Here is a 12,910-nt window from a genome sequence, read left to right as displayed (position 1 = left end):
TAAGGGCTGTTTCAGCGATAATAATGTGCAAAATGTCATTGATTTAAGTTCCATTTTGTTTTTACCAAGGGTTCTGAGATGATGGAAGAAAGGAACTTGAATTATTTCCATAGATAGTAAATGCTATATTACCAAATCAAATTGTATTTGTCACATGCTTCGTAATCAACAGGTGTAGACTAACAGTGAAATGCGTTCTTATGTGCCCTTCTCAACAATGCAGAGAGAGGGGGAAAAAGATCAATAATAGATCAAGAATAACATTAGGAATAAATGCACAATGAGTATGCTAACTTGGCTATATATATATATATATATATATATATATTTTTTTTTTTTAAAAGATGGCGCCAACAGAGATGGTCGCCTCGCTCGAGTCCTTAGGAAACTATACAATATTTAGTTTTTTTATGTATTATTTCTTACATTGTTACCCCAGCCAGGAAATCTTAAGTCTTATTACATATAGCTGGGAAGAACTATTGGATACAAGAGCAATGTCAACTTACCAACATCACAACCAGGAATACGTGAATATCCCGAAGCGGATCCTCTGTTTGGACCACCACCCAGGACAATGGATCTAATCCCAGAAGCCGACCCAAAACAACAGCGCCACAAAGGGAGCAGACGGAACGGCCTCCTGGTCAGGCTCCGTAGACGTGCACATCGCCCACCGTTCCCGATTATACTACTCGCCAATGTCCAGTCTCTTGACAATAAGGTAGACGAAATTCAAGCAAGGGTTGCCTTCCAAAGAGACATCAAAGATTGTAACATTCTCTGTTTCACGAAAACATGGCTGTCTTGGGATATGTTGTCGGAATCGGTTCAGCCACCGGGCTTCTCGACGCATCGTGCCAACAGAGATAAACACCTCTCTGGGAAGAGGAAAGGCAGGGGTGTATGCTTCATGATTATCAACTCATGGTGTAATCATAACAACATACAGGAACTCAAGTCCTTTTGCTAACCCGACCTAAAATTCCTTACAATCAAATGCCGGCCATATTACCTCCCAAGAGAAATCTTGTCAGTTATCGTCACAGCTGTGTACATTCCCCCTCAACCAGACACGAAGAAGGCCCTCAAGTAACTTCACTGGACTCTATGTAAACTGGAAACCATATATCCTGAGGCTGTATTTATTGTAGCTGGGGATTTTAACAAAGCAAATTTGAGAACAAGGTTACCTAAATTCTATCAGCATATTGATTGCACTATGCGTGGGGGTAATACACTTGACCACTGCTACTCTAACTTCCACGATGCATACAATGCCCTCCCCCTCCCTCCCTTCGGCAAATCTGACCACGACACCATCTCACTCCTACCGTCTTATTGGCAGAAACAGGATGTACCAGTTTCAAACAGGATGTACCAGTGAGTAGAACCATTCAGCGCTGGTCTGAAAAATCGGAATCCACGCTTCAAGATTATTTTGATCCGGTTAGCCTCAGAGAATAACATTGACCTATACGCTGACTCGGTGAGTGAATTTATAAGGAAGTGCACTGGAGATGTTGTACCCACTGTGACTATTAAAACCTACCCTACCCAGAAACCGTGAATGGATGGCAGCATTCCTGCAAAACTGAAAGCGCAAACCATGCATTGGAAAGAGGTCTGGGGATATGGCTGCTTATAAACAGTGTAGTTATTCCCTCCGCAAGGCAATCAACAAGCGAAATGCTGGTAGAGGGACAAAGTGGAGTCGCAATTCAACAGCTCAGACAAGAAACATACGTGGCAGGGTCTACAGGAAAACCAGCAACGTCACGGACACCGACATCACGCTTCCAGCCAGACTAAACACCTTCTTTGCCTGCTTTGAGAATAATACAAGATGGCCACCATTGTTCCTATACCCAAGAAGGCAAAGAACTGAACTAAATGACTACTGCCCTGTAGCACTCACTTCTGCCATCATGAAGTGCTTTGAGAGACTAGTCAAGGATCATATCACCTTCACCTTACCGGCCACCCTAGACCCACTTTAGTTTGCATACCGCCCTAACAGGTCCACAGACGATGCAATCACCATCACACTGCACACTGCTCTATCCCATCTGGACAAGAGGAATACCTATGTAAGAATGCTGTTCATTGACTACAGCTCAGCATTCAACACCATAGTACACTCCAAGCTCATGATCAAGCTGGAGGCCCTGGGTCTCAACCCCACCCTGTGCAATTGGGCCCTGGACTTTCTGACGGGCCGCACTCAGGTGGTGAAGGTAGGAAACAACACCTCCACCTTGCTGACCCTCAACACTCAGACCCCTCCTGTACTCCCCTGTTCCCCCACGTCTGCTTGGCCACGCACGCCTCCAACTCAATTATCAAGTTTGTAGCCGACACAACAGTAGTGGGCTTGATTACCAACAATGACGAGACAGCCGACAGGGAGGAGGTGAAGGCACTCGGAGTGTGGTGTCAGGAAAACAACCTCTCACTCAAAGGCATCAAAACAAAGGAGATGATTGTGGACTTCAGGAAACAGCAGAGGAAGCACCCCCCTATCCACATTGAAGGGACAACAGTGGGGAAAGTGGAAAGTTTTAAGTTCCTCTGCGTACACATCAACGGCAAACTGAAATGGTCCACACACAGACAGTGTGGTGAAGAAGGCACAACAGTGCCTCTTCAACCTCAGGAGGATAAAGAAATTTGGCTTGTCACCCAAAACCCTGACTAACTTTTACAGATCTACAATCAAGAACATCCTGTCGGGCTGTATCACAGCCTGGTACGGCAACTGCTCAACCCTCAACTGCAAAGCACTCCAGAGGGTGGTGCGGTCTGCACACTCGCATCACCGGGGGTAAACTACCTGCCCTCCATGACACCTATAGCGCACCCGATGTCACAGGAAGGCCAAAAAGATAATCAAAGACAACAACCACCCGAGCCACTGCCGGTTCACACCACTACCATCCAGAAGGCAAGGTCAGTACAGGTGCATCAAAGCTGGTACCGAGAGACTGAAAAACAGCTTCTATCTCAATGCCATCAGACTGTTAAACAGCAATCACTGTTTAGAGAGTCTGCTGCTTACATGGAGACACAATCACTGGCCACTTTAACAAATGGATCACTAGTCACTTTAAACAATGCCACTTTAATAATGTTTACATATCTTACATTACTCATATCATATGTATATACTGTATTTTATACCGTCTATTGCACCTTGCCTATGCCTCTCTGCCATTGCTCATCCATATATTTTTATGTACATATTCTCATTCACCCCTTTTAGATTTGTGTGTCTTAGGTAGTTGTTGGGGAATTTTTTAGATGACTTGTTAGATATTACTGCACTGTCGGAACCAGAAGCACAAGCATTTCGCTACACTCGCATTAACATCTGCTAACCATGTGTATCGGACCAATAACATCTGATTTGATTTGAGATTTTGATTTGAGATTTTGATTTACAGTAGCGAGTTGATTTGCAGGGGTATGAACTAATTGAGGTAGATATGTACATACAGTACAGGAGGTTGGTGGCACCTTAATTGGTGACTAGGCAACAGGATATATAATAAACAGTGGCAGCAGCTTATGTGATAACTCAAACCATTTAGTGCAAAAAGGGTCAATGTACCGTAGATGGTTAAATAGTTCACCAATAGCTACGTGGAATATCTATGGTATTTATCAGTTTTATGGCTTGCGGGTAGAAGCTGTTCAGAGTCTTGTTGGTTCCGGACTTGTCGTGCGGCAGCAGAGAGAACAGTCTATGACTTGGGATGCGGGAGTCTCTGACACCGCCTGGTGTCCGAGACACGCAGGGATATTATGAGGTTATAGAGTTGTATAACAAGTATTCAACAGCTGCATGTGTATATCTTTGTAATCTGCGACTCTTGTGCAGCGTCATATTCATCAACCTCACATTCACCCTCATAAAAATTCTCATAAAAACCCTAACCCTAATGTTTTGGAAATATCCTGTACAACTTGACCAACTGCTTCAGTGTCCTCGCTTCTAGATTATTGAGGTAAGTGGGTAGCTTTATGGTTCAACAAAGTGTGTTCCTATGACATTGAGAAGCTACTCCTGACCCAATCAGAAACCAGGTTTAGGTGATATGATGGATGACTTTGGCAGACCTCTCAGTGCAACATGATCTCACAAATGTGGCCCTTTTGGAGAAACTGGTTTGCCCTGCCTAGTTCGTCACTCCATGAAAAACAATTTCTCATAATATTCCATCCTCCCATTTATGTGGATGTCAGTTATCTTGCCCACAATGGCAGAGACCTCCTGAAATCGTCCTGAATCTGTGTGATCAATCATGGCTTAGATCCAACCCCAGTCTGACAGCTTTTCACACCAAACCTGGCGCCCGACTGTGTGTACAAAAGAAGCATGTGCGTGTACACTGACAGACAGGTCCCACACAACCACCATCACCCACCACCCCTCAATTCAGCTTATCTCAATTCTCTACCCAACAAGCTCTCACAGTATCACTGCAGAATTAGACGTTTTCCCACGTTTCTCCAAATGTGACATACTTTATAAACAACAGGCGTAGTAGACCAACAGTGAAATGCTTACTTACGGGCCCTTCCCAACAATTGAAATAGTAGAAAAATGTCACGTTCTGACCTTAGTTCCTTTGTTTTTGTCTGTGTTTTAGTATGGTCAGGGCGTGAGTTGGGGTGGGCAGTCTATGTTTGTTTTTCTATGTTGGTTTTTGAGTTCGGCCTAGTATGGTTCTCAATCAGAGGCAGCTGTCAATTGTTGTCCCTGATTGAGAATCATACTTAGGTAGCCTGGGTTTCACTTTTGGTTTGTGGGTGTCTGTTTCCGTGTGAGTGTTTGGGCCACACGGTACTGTTTTGTTTTGTTCACATCGTTTATTGTTTTGTTCCAGTGTTCAGTTTGTTTATTAAAAAGACATGAACACTTACCACGCTGCACCTTGGTCCTCCTCTCTATCTCCAGACGACATCCGTTACAAAAAATAATTAAACAAGGGACAAATAGAAACATAATATAAGACAAAAAATACACAATGAGTAACAAAAACGTGGATACATACACAGGGTAATAGTATCGAGTCAATGTGCAGGGGTATGATGTAATTATATACATTTTACCAGGTGTGATGATGAGCCAATGAGCCAGTTGTTAACTGGGGATGATTAGGTGGCCATGATGGTATGAAGGCCAGATTGGTAATTTATCCAGGACACCGGGGTTACCCTACTCTTACAATAAGTGACATGGGTTCTTTAGTGACCACAGAGAGTCAGGACACCCGTTTAACATCCCATCTGAAAGACAGCACCCTTTTCACGGCCGTTGAAAGAACTGGACCAAGGTGCAGCGTGGTGAGCGTACATATTGCTTTTATTTATATGACGCCGACAAAAACAATAAACAATCCAAATACCAACCGTGAAGTTATAGTGCCAACAAACAAAGACAACTACCCACAAAGACAGGTGGGAAAAAGGGCTGCCTAAGTATGGTTCCCAATCAGAGAAAGCTGTCCCTGATTGAGAACCATACCTGGCCAAAACAAAGAAATACAAAACATAGAAAAATGAACATAGAATGCCCACCCAAATCACACCCTGTCTAAACCAAAATAGAGACATAAAAAGCTCTCTAAGGTCAGGGAGTGACAACCCTACACAGGGCAATGTCCCCAATCACTGCACAGGAGCATTGGGACATTTGTTTTTAGACCAGAGGAAAGGGTGCATTCTACTGGCTCTCCAACATCACTTCCAGCAGCATCTGGTCTCCCATCCAAGGACCAACACTGCTTAGCTTCAGTGTGTGTGTGTGTGTGTGTGTGTGTGTGTGTGTGTGTGTGTGTGTGTGTGTGTGTGTGTGTGTGTGTGTGTGTGTGTTTGTGTGTGTGTGTGTGTGTGTGTTTGTGCGTGCGTGCGTGCGTGCGTGTGTGCGTGTGTGTGTGTGAATACGACGTTTGTGTGAAATGTGTCCAAATGTGAGATGTTTTTGCGTGAATCATGTATTGACGTCTATGGGATATTGTTGCAAACGACTGAAACTAGTAGCCAGTAGTGTATGATATAGTACAGTCCCACTTCTTCCAGGTTTGTCGAGCATTCCTGTTTTACATGGCTGCATCTCTCTTACTTGGCTGCTTATGGATTTTCCACCACAGAGCTGATGATCCACTACCATAACATATGGTAGCAAATATATCGGTGGTATTGTTTTTTTCTAGCTGTGGCTACTTGTGGCTTTATCCTTCCATCATTATCAGCGTAGCAGCAATTAGATGCATTGTGTCGCCTGCATGCTGAGAAGGCAGTTAACAAAGACACATTGATGTGTGTGTAGTTTGAACTATGTCTGTCTGAGAATATCAAAGCCCCGGCATTATGAAATCAAATCACATATTTGTTACCTGAAATTGAGTTGCAGATGATGTTGCTCACATGTACTCATTCAATGACGAAACATGTTGATGGTTGCTATACACAAGAAAGGCACAAACATGCACTTAGACATCAATTAATCCAATTTGTTTGTCAAAAAAAGGCCTCAACATTTCTCTGTTAAATGTTTACAGTTTACTCTTTCAACATGGTTATAATATTCTTCTCAATCCATGTACCTATTGTACATGATTACCTTTGACCTGTAAAATAAGCCTACCTTTGCATTGCACAACCATGATTTAATCCCTTTTGTTTTGAATGAACTACAGCACATACCTCATATACCACGCAGCAGGATATGTGGGTCACACTTTATTCGGACAGTCCAGATCGTCCATCGGTACATGCTCTACAGACGGTTGTACTATTAACAAACTATCTGTTTGCTATAAGGTTACAGTTAGGGTTAGGTTTAGAATAAGGGTTAAGGTTGGGGTTATGACTACGGTTAGGGTAAGAGTTCAATTTAGGGTTGGGATAAGGGTTAAGGTTAGGACTAGGGTTAGTAGGTAGTTTGTTGAAATGTTAATAGTTGGTAGAGCATCTGTGGATGGACTGTCTAAATAAAGTTTTACCGACGTCATATGTGAAACACAATAGAAAACCTTTTGAACATGACCTCATGTTGAACATGGGTGTTCTTCAGCAAATTCACTAAGAGCAGTTAGTTTCACCTCCTCTTGACTGTTTCCAATATTGCAAGAACCCAACAACCCAGTACTCATTTGCATCTTGTGGTTCAACTATTTAGTTACGCAGGCTTGCTACAAATCAGAGCTGCATAGCCAGTCTAATTAAAATGCACTAGCCATGATGAAAGGAGGAAGGCCTGGGGAATCCAAACCTGTTTTTGATTCAAAGCTGAAATTTCATGTGAGACGGACAGCCGGTGATTGAAGTCTTGAGAGTCATAATTTTCAAAGTAGAACAACAACATATGCATACTGTTAACAGCAGATGCCGATTTAATATTCTAATAAATATAACCTAGTTAAGAAGGAAAAAACGAGCTAAAAGGACAAAGAGCTTGAATTAAACATCAAACTATATTACAATTAGCTTTGCATGAAAACTTTGGGTATTATCAGGGATTCAATTTGCACAATTTAGACTAAATTGAAATGCATGTATTTATGACAATGACTAAAACAATGCTTTACTGTTTTATGCTAAGATTGCTATCCTTGAAGCAGATGCTTAATTGAGAGGAATCATTGTCAAAGTTTCCCAAAACTAACATGATTGAGAGTGACACTGCTTAACTTTCAAGAATATTGCATTTGGATCTAAATATCTCAGTTTAAAAAAAAAAATGTATTCTACATTTGGTGTCTATTATCTAAAAGGACGGAGTCATTAACTGAACAATGGCTTTGGAAAATATATCCTAATATATCTGTTTTGGCATACGTAAATCAAACCTGTTAGTCAATTTTGAAGGTGGTGGCGGTGTTGGGAAGAGAGAAAGTGAGAAGGTTAGGTTATTTCTTACCAAATGAAAGTGTGCATTCTTAACCCAATAATATCCCATTCAAACAATATATTTACAGTCGAGCTGCTTGACCTATTTCCTCTCCTGTAATATATCGCTAAAGCAGCTTCGTGAAATGACTTAATTATTCATGCTTGATTTTAAAATGAAGCGCTTTAAGAACATGATTCAACTGGAGGATTGACACACGCAACAGTGATCTTACAAGCGCATACATTGAGGCACACTGGGACAAGGCAGCAGAGCTATTTGAAAACGCTTCACCTCCCTCCACTGTGTTCAGTGTGGGTGTGTGTAGGTCGGGTGTGTGTGTGTGTGTGTGTTTGGGTGTGTGTACTAAGGCATTAAAGCAGGAGTGAAGATAAATACCCTGTCAGTGTCTTTAACGATTTATCTCTAACATTTCACTTGATCCTCCAAGGTTACCCTGTGGCAGGTAATTGCTTAAAAAAGAAAAAGGGAATTTGTTTGTTAAATTACTGAGCACTGTTCCATCTTACCTAGTCTAGAGCTGTACATCAACGTACAGTGCATTCGGAAAGTATTCATACCCCTTGACTTTTTCTACATTTTGTTACGTTACAGCCTTATTCTAAAATGGATTAAATTGTTTTTTCCCCACTCATCAATCTACACAAAATACCCCATAATGACAAAGAAAAAAATGATTTTTAGAAAATTTTGCAAATGTATTAAAAATAAAAATCTGAAATATCACAGTTACATATGTTCTCAGACCCTTTACTCAGTACCTTCTTGAAGCATGATTGGCAGCAATTACAGCGTAGAGTCTTCTTGGGTATGACGCTACAAGCTTGGCACACCTGTATTTGGGGAGTTTCTCCCATTCTTCTCTGGCAGATCCTCTCAAGCTCTAACAGGTTGGATGGGGAGCGTTGCTGCACAGCTGTTCTCAAGTCTCTCCAGAGATGTTCGATCGGGTTAAAGTCCGGGCTCTGGCTGGTTCACTCAAGGACATTCAGAGACTTGTCCCGAAAGCCACTCCTGCGTTGTCTTGGCTGTGTGCTTGTGGATGTTGTCCTGTTGGAAAGTTAACCTTCGCCCAGTCTGAGGTGCTCTGGAGCAAAAAATAATAATTTCCCAATCAGTGTTGAGCTGAGCTCAACTGTGGGTTGTCCTTCCGCAGCAAAACGCCCCCAGGGGAGGCCAATTTGGATTTGGCTTCACACCAATCAAATCACTTTTCTGAAATACGTGTCTGTTTCTGGTCTGCTTGTGTTGATGTCCCGTAGTAGCTAGCTTACTAAATCGGACCTTTCTTAAGCCATGAGTGTAGATAGGGATTTGGACTTGTGGTTTTGACTTAATTCTCTGTACAAGCCAATGATTATGACACCAATTCCGATCAAAACATAAGTGAATATATTGTGCCACTGGTCTGAAACGATTGAAGTTCAATATGTAGCCTAGTAGCCTCACATTAACTAACGTTAGCTAGCTAACTTAGCTGGCTCATTGTTGCCCATGCGAGGAAGTCAGGCTAGCAAGTATTTTAGCTAGGTACATAGTTTATGACAACAAAAACGAAAAGTGGAATGTATAACAGAGCCATAGACCATTTTGTCAACATGAAAGAGAGGAGAATGACATTGGAGTTCAACTATTTTACTTTTTACCTTTATTTGACTAGGCAAGTCAGTTAAGAACAAATGATGATGATGCCCCAGGAACAGTGGGTTAACTGCCTTGTTCAGGGGAATAATGACAGAATTGTACCTTGTCAGCTCGGGGATTTGATCTTGCAACCTTTTAGGTTACTAGTCTAACGCTCTAACCACTAGGCTACCTGCCGCCCCTGCCGCCCTAGTCTAGTATGGTGAGTCAATCATGTTGTTTTACTTGCACACGGACACACACACCCACACCCACACACACACCTACAGAACTCAGTACCATGGACAGCCACATGATATTTAGCAACATTGATTGGACTAAATAGCTTTAGTATCTTTACGGGGGAGGTTTCTCAGCGTGTTAAACTAACCACCCTGTATATAGCCTTGTTGATTTGATGTTAACATGTTTAAGTTGAAATGGCGCTGGAATAGTGGAGACATCCCTCCTGTTGTCTTTCTGCTGACTTGAGGTGACTCCATGGTTCTAAATCAGTAGTTGTTTAGTAAACTGTCGAAAACATTCACTTGCTTGACCGTGCTGCAGGTGATAATGCAATATTTGCTTTATCTGGATAGATGTTGCTTTCCGGTCTTGTGATGAAATAAACGTTTGTGCCGTGGAATTTATTCCACCACTGTGTGACGGTTGTCTTTTTGTTGTCACTGTCTTATTGTATATCACGGTGGTGTATGAACTAAAGGGTATAGAGCAAACAACGCAATTATCACCACATAGGTTGTAGTATGACGTTTTTCCTGGCTTGGCTTCCCCAGTGATTTTACCCACACAGTTCTACAAAACTGTGTGTGCATGTGTGTGTGTGTGGGTTGTGTGTGCTTGTGTGCATTCTGTGCGTGCGTGTGTAGTACTGTGTACTCACATTCATGAGAGTATCCACTCCATGTGCCTATTTCTGCCTCCCTGTTGGCATGTGGGCCTACTGCAGTGAGCAGTTAGGTAAGGCATCAAAGTAACCTGTCACTTGTCCCTTGGCATTGCTTTAGTCTGTGTCGACAGTGTGTCCACCCTGGGTTTGTCAGTGTCAGTTCAGACCTGACCTGTCTTGTTCAGCACATGGCACTGGCTAGAGGATGCTGATGGACATTTCCAGTGCTCCTTCTCTGTGTCCATCACCTATCCCAGGCAGGATGGCAGGATGCATCCCTGATGCAGCTTACTTTGAGCTCCTGAAATTTGTTGACAGGTACAGAGGGTGGTCTGCAGTTCTGCCACCCTCAATTACGAGAGATCTGATCTGATTCTGACTTGAGGAGTTTAGGTTGGAGGTTGCCTGCTGTGCATGAATGCCTGATTGTGGTAAACCAATATGTTGCTAATTGACTCTGAAAATGGAAAGTCATTTGATTTGATCTCATGATGAGATTTTGAATAATAATTGTGCATAATGAAGATACGACCCAGTTGATAAAGTAGTATCATACAAATAGCATCATAGGTCATAGGTGATATTTGATGAATATTTTTCCAGTTTTTATGTCTGTGTTTATAGTGACTCATAGCTCTCTTAAAACATCTTAGATGTAAAGACTTTGAGCGGTTCTGACTGGTTCCGACCGACATTGTTATGTACAGAGCAGGCTGTGAATGGCACAACATCCATTGCTGTGCACTCTGGTTGTCCCGCTTCACATGCCGCTCTCTGCTTCTCAGCTGAGATGCAGTATGTGGAATCTGACACCTCATTTGCATAGGGAGCGGTACGTCACATTTTGTGGCCTATCCAGACAAAGTATAGATTTCCTCTTGCTGTGTACCTCGCAGCTCCGCTTGCAAATCTCTATGTCAGCAGGCATTTGAATGGCGTCTCTGCTTCGCTCCAAAAAAGTTATACGAAACGGTGCCAATTTTGTAATATTACTAAGCATGATCTTATTTATAGGTGAAATAAAGTAAGTCGTTCATAATGTGATTGTTACTGAGTGTACGAAACATTATGAACATGTTTCAAAACTCTTTCCATGACATAGACTGACCAGGTGAATCCATGTCACTAGATAAATCCACTTCAATCAGTGTAGATGAATCGGAGAAGACAGGTTAAATAAGGATTGGATAAGGATATGTGTGCCATTCAGAGGGTGAATGGACAAGACAAAATATTTAAGTGCCTTTGAATGGGGTACGGGTAGTATTCGGAAAGCATTCAGACCCCTTAACTTTTTCCACACTTTGTTGAGTTACAGCCTTATTCTAAAATGTATTAAATAAGAATCAATCTACACACAATACCGCATGATGACAAAGTAAATCAGGTTTTTAGAAATATTAACAGAAATACCAGTATCAGTATTCAGACCCTTTGCTATGAGACTCGAAATTGAGCTCAAGTCCTGTTTCCATGGTTCATCCTTGAGATGTTTCTACAACTTAATTGGAGTCCACCTATGGTAAATTCAATGGATTGGACATGATTTGGAAAGGCACACACCTGACTATATAAGGTCCAACAGTTGACAGTGCATGTCAGAGCAAAAACAAAGCCATGAGGTCGAAGGAATTGTCTGTAAAGCTCCAAGACAGGATTGTGTCGAGGCACAGATCTGGTGAAGGGTAGCAGAAAATGCTTGCAGCATTGAAGGTCCCAAAGAACACAGCGGCCTCCCCCATTCTTAAATGGAGAAGTTTGGAACCACCAAGACTCTTCCTAGAGCTGGCCGCCCGGTCAAGCTGAGCAAATGGGGGAGAAGGGACTTTGTCAGGGAGGTGACCAAGAATATGATGGTCACTCTGACAGAACTCCAGAATTCCTCTGTGGAGACGGGAGAACCTTTCAGATGGACAACCATCTCTGCAGCACTCCACCAACCAGGCCTTTATGGTAGAGTGACCAGACAAAAGCCACTGCCCAAAAGACACCTAAAGGACTCTCAGACCATGAGAAACAAGATTCTCTGGTCTGATGAAACCAAGATTGAACTCTTTTCGCCTGAATGCCAAGTGTCACATCTGGAGGAAACCTGGTACCATCCCTACAGGGAAGCAGTGTGGAGGCAGCATCATGCTGTGGGGATGTTTTTCAGCGGCAAGGACTGGGAGACTAGGTAGGATAGAGAGAAAGGTGAACAGAGCAAAGTACAGAGATCCTAGATGAAAACCTGCTCCAGAGCGCTCAGGACCTCAGACTGGGCAAAAGGTTCACCTTCCAACAGGACCATGACCCTAAGCACACAGCCAAGACAATGCAGGAGTGGCTTCAGGACAAGTCTCTGAATGTCCTTGAGTGACCCCCCAGAGCCCGGACTTGAACACGATTGAACAACTCTGGAGATACCTGAAAATAGCTGTGCAGTGACACTCCTCATCCAACCTGACAGAGCTTGATGA

The sequence above is a fragment of the Oncorhynchus clarkii genome, chromosome 16 (assembly GCF_045791955.1).
Source record: "Oncorhynchus clarkii lewisi isolate Uvic-CL-2024 chromosome 16, UVic_Ocla_1.0, whole genome shotgun sequence".
Lineage (NCBI taxonomy): Eukaryota > Metazoa > Chordata > Actinopteri > Salmoniformes > Salmonidae > Oncorhynchus > Oncorhynchus clarkii.
This window is presented reverse-complemented; position numbering follows the sequence as displayed.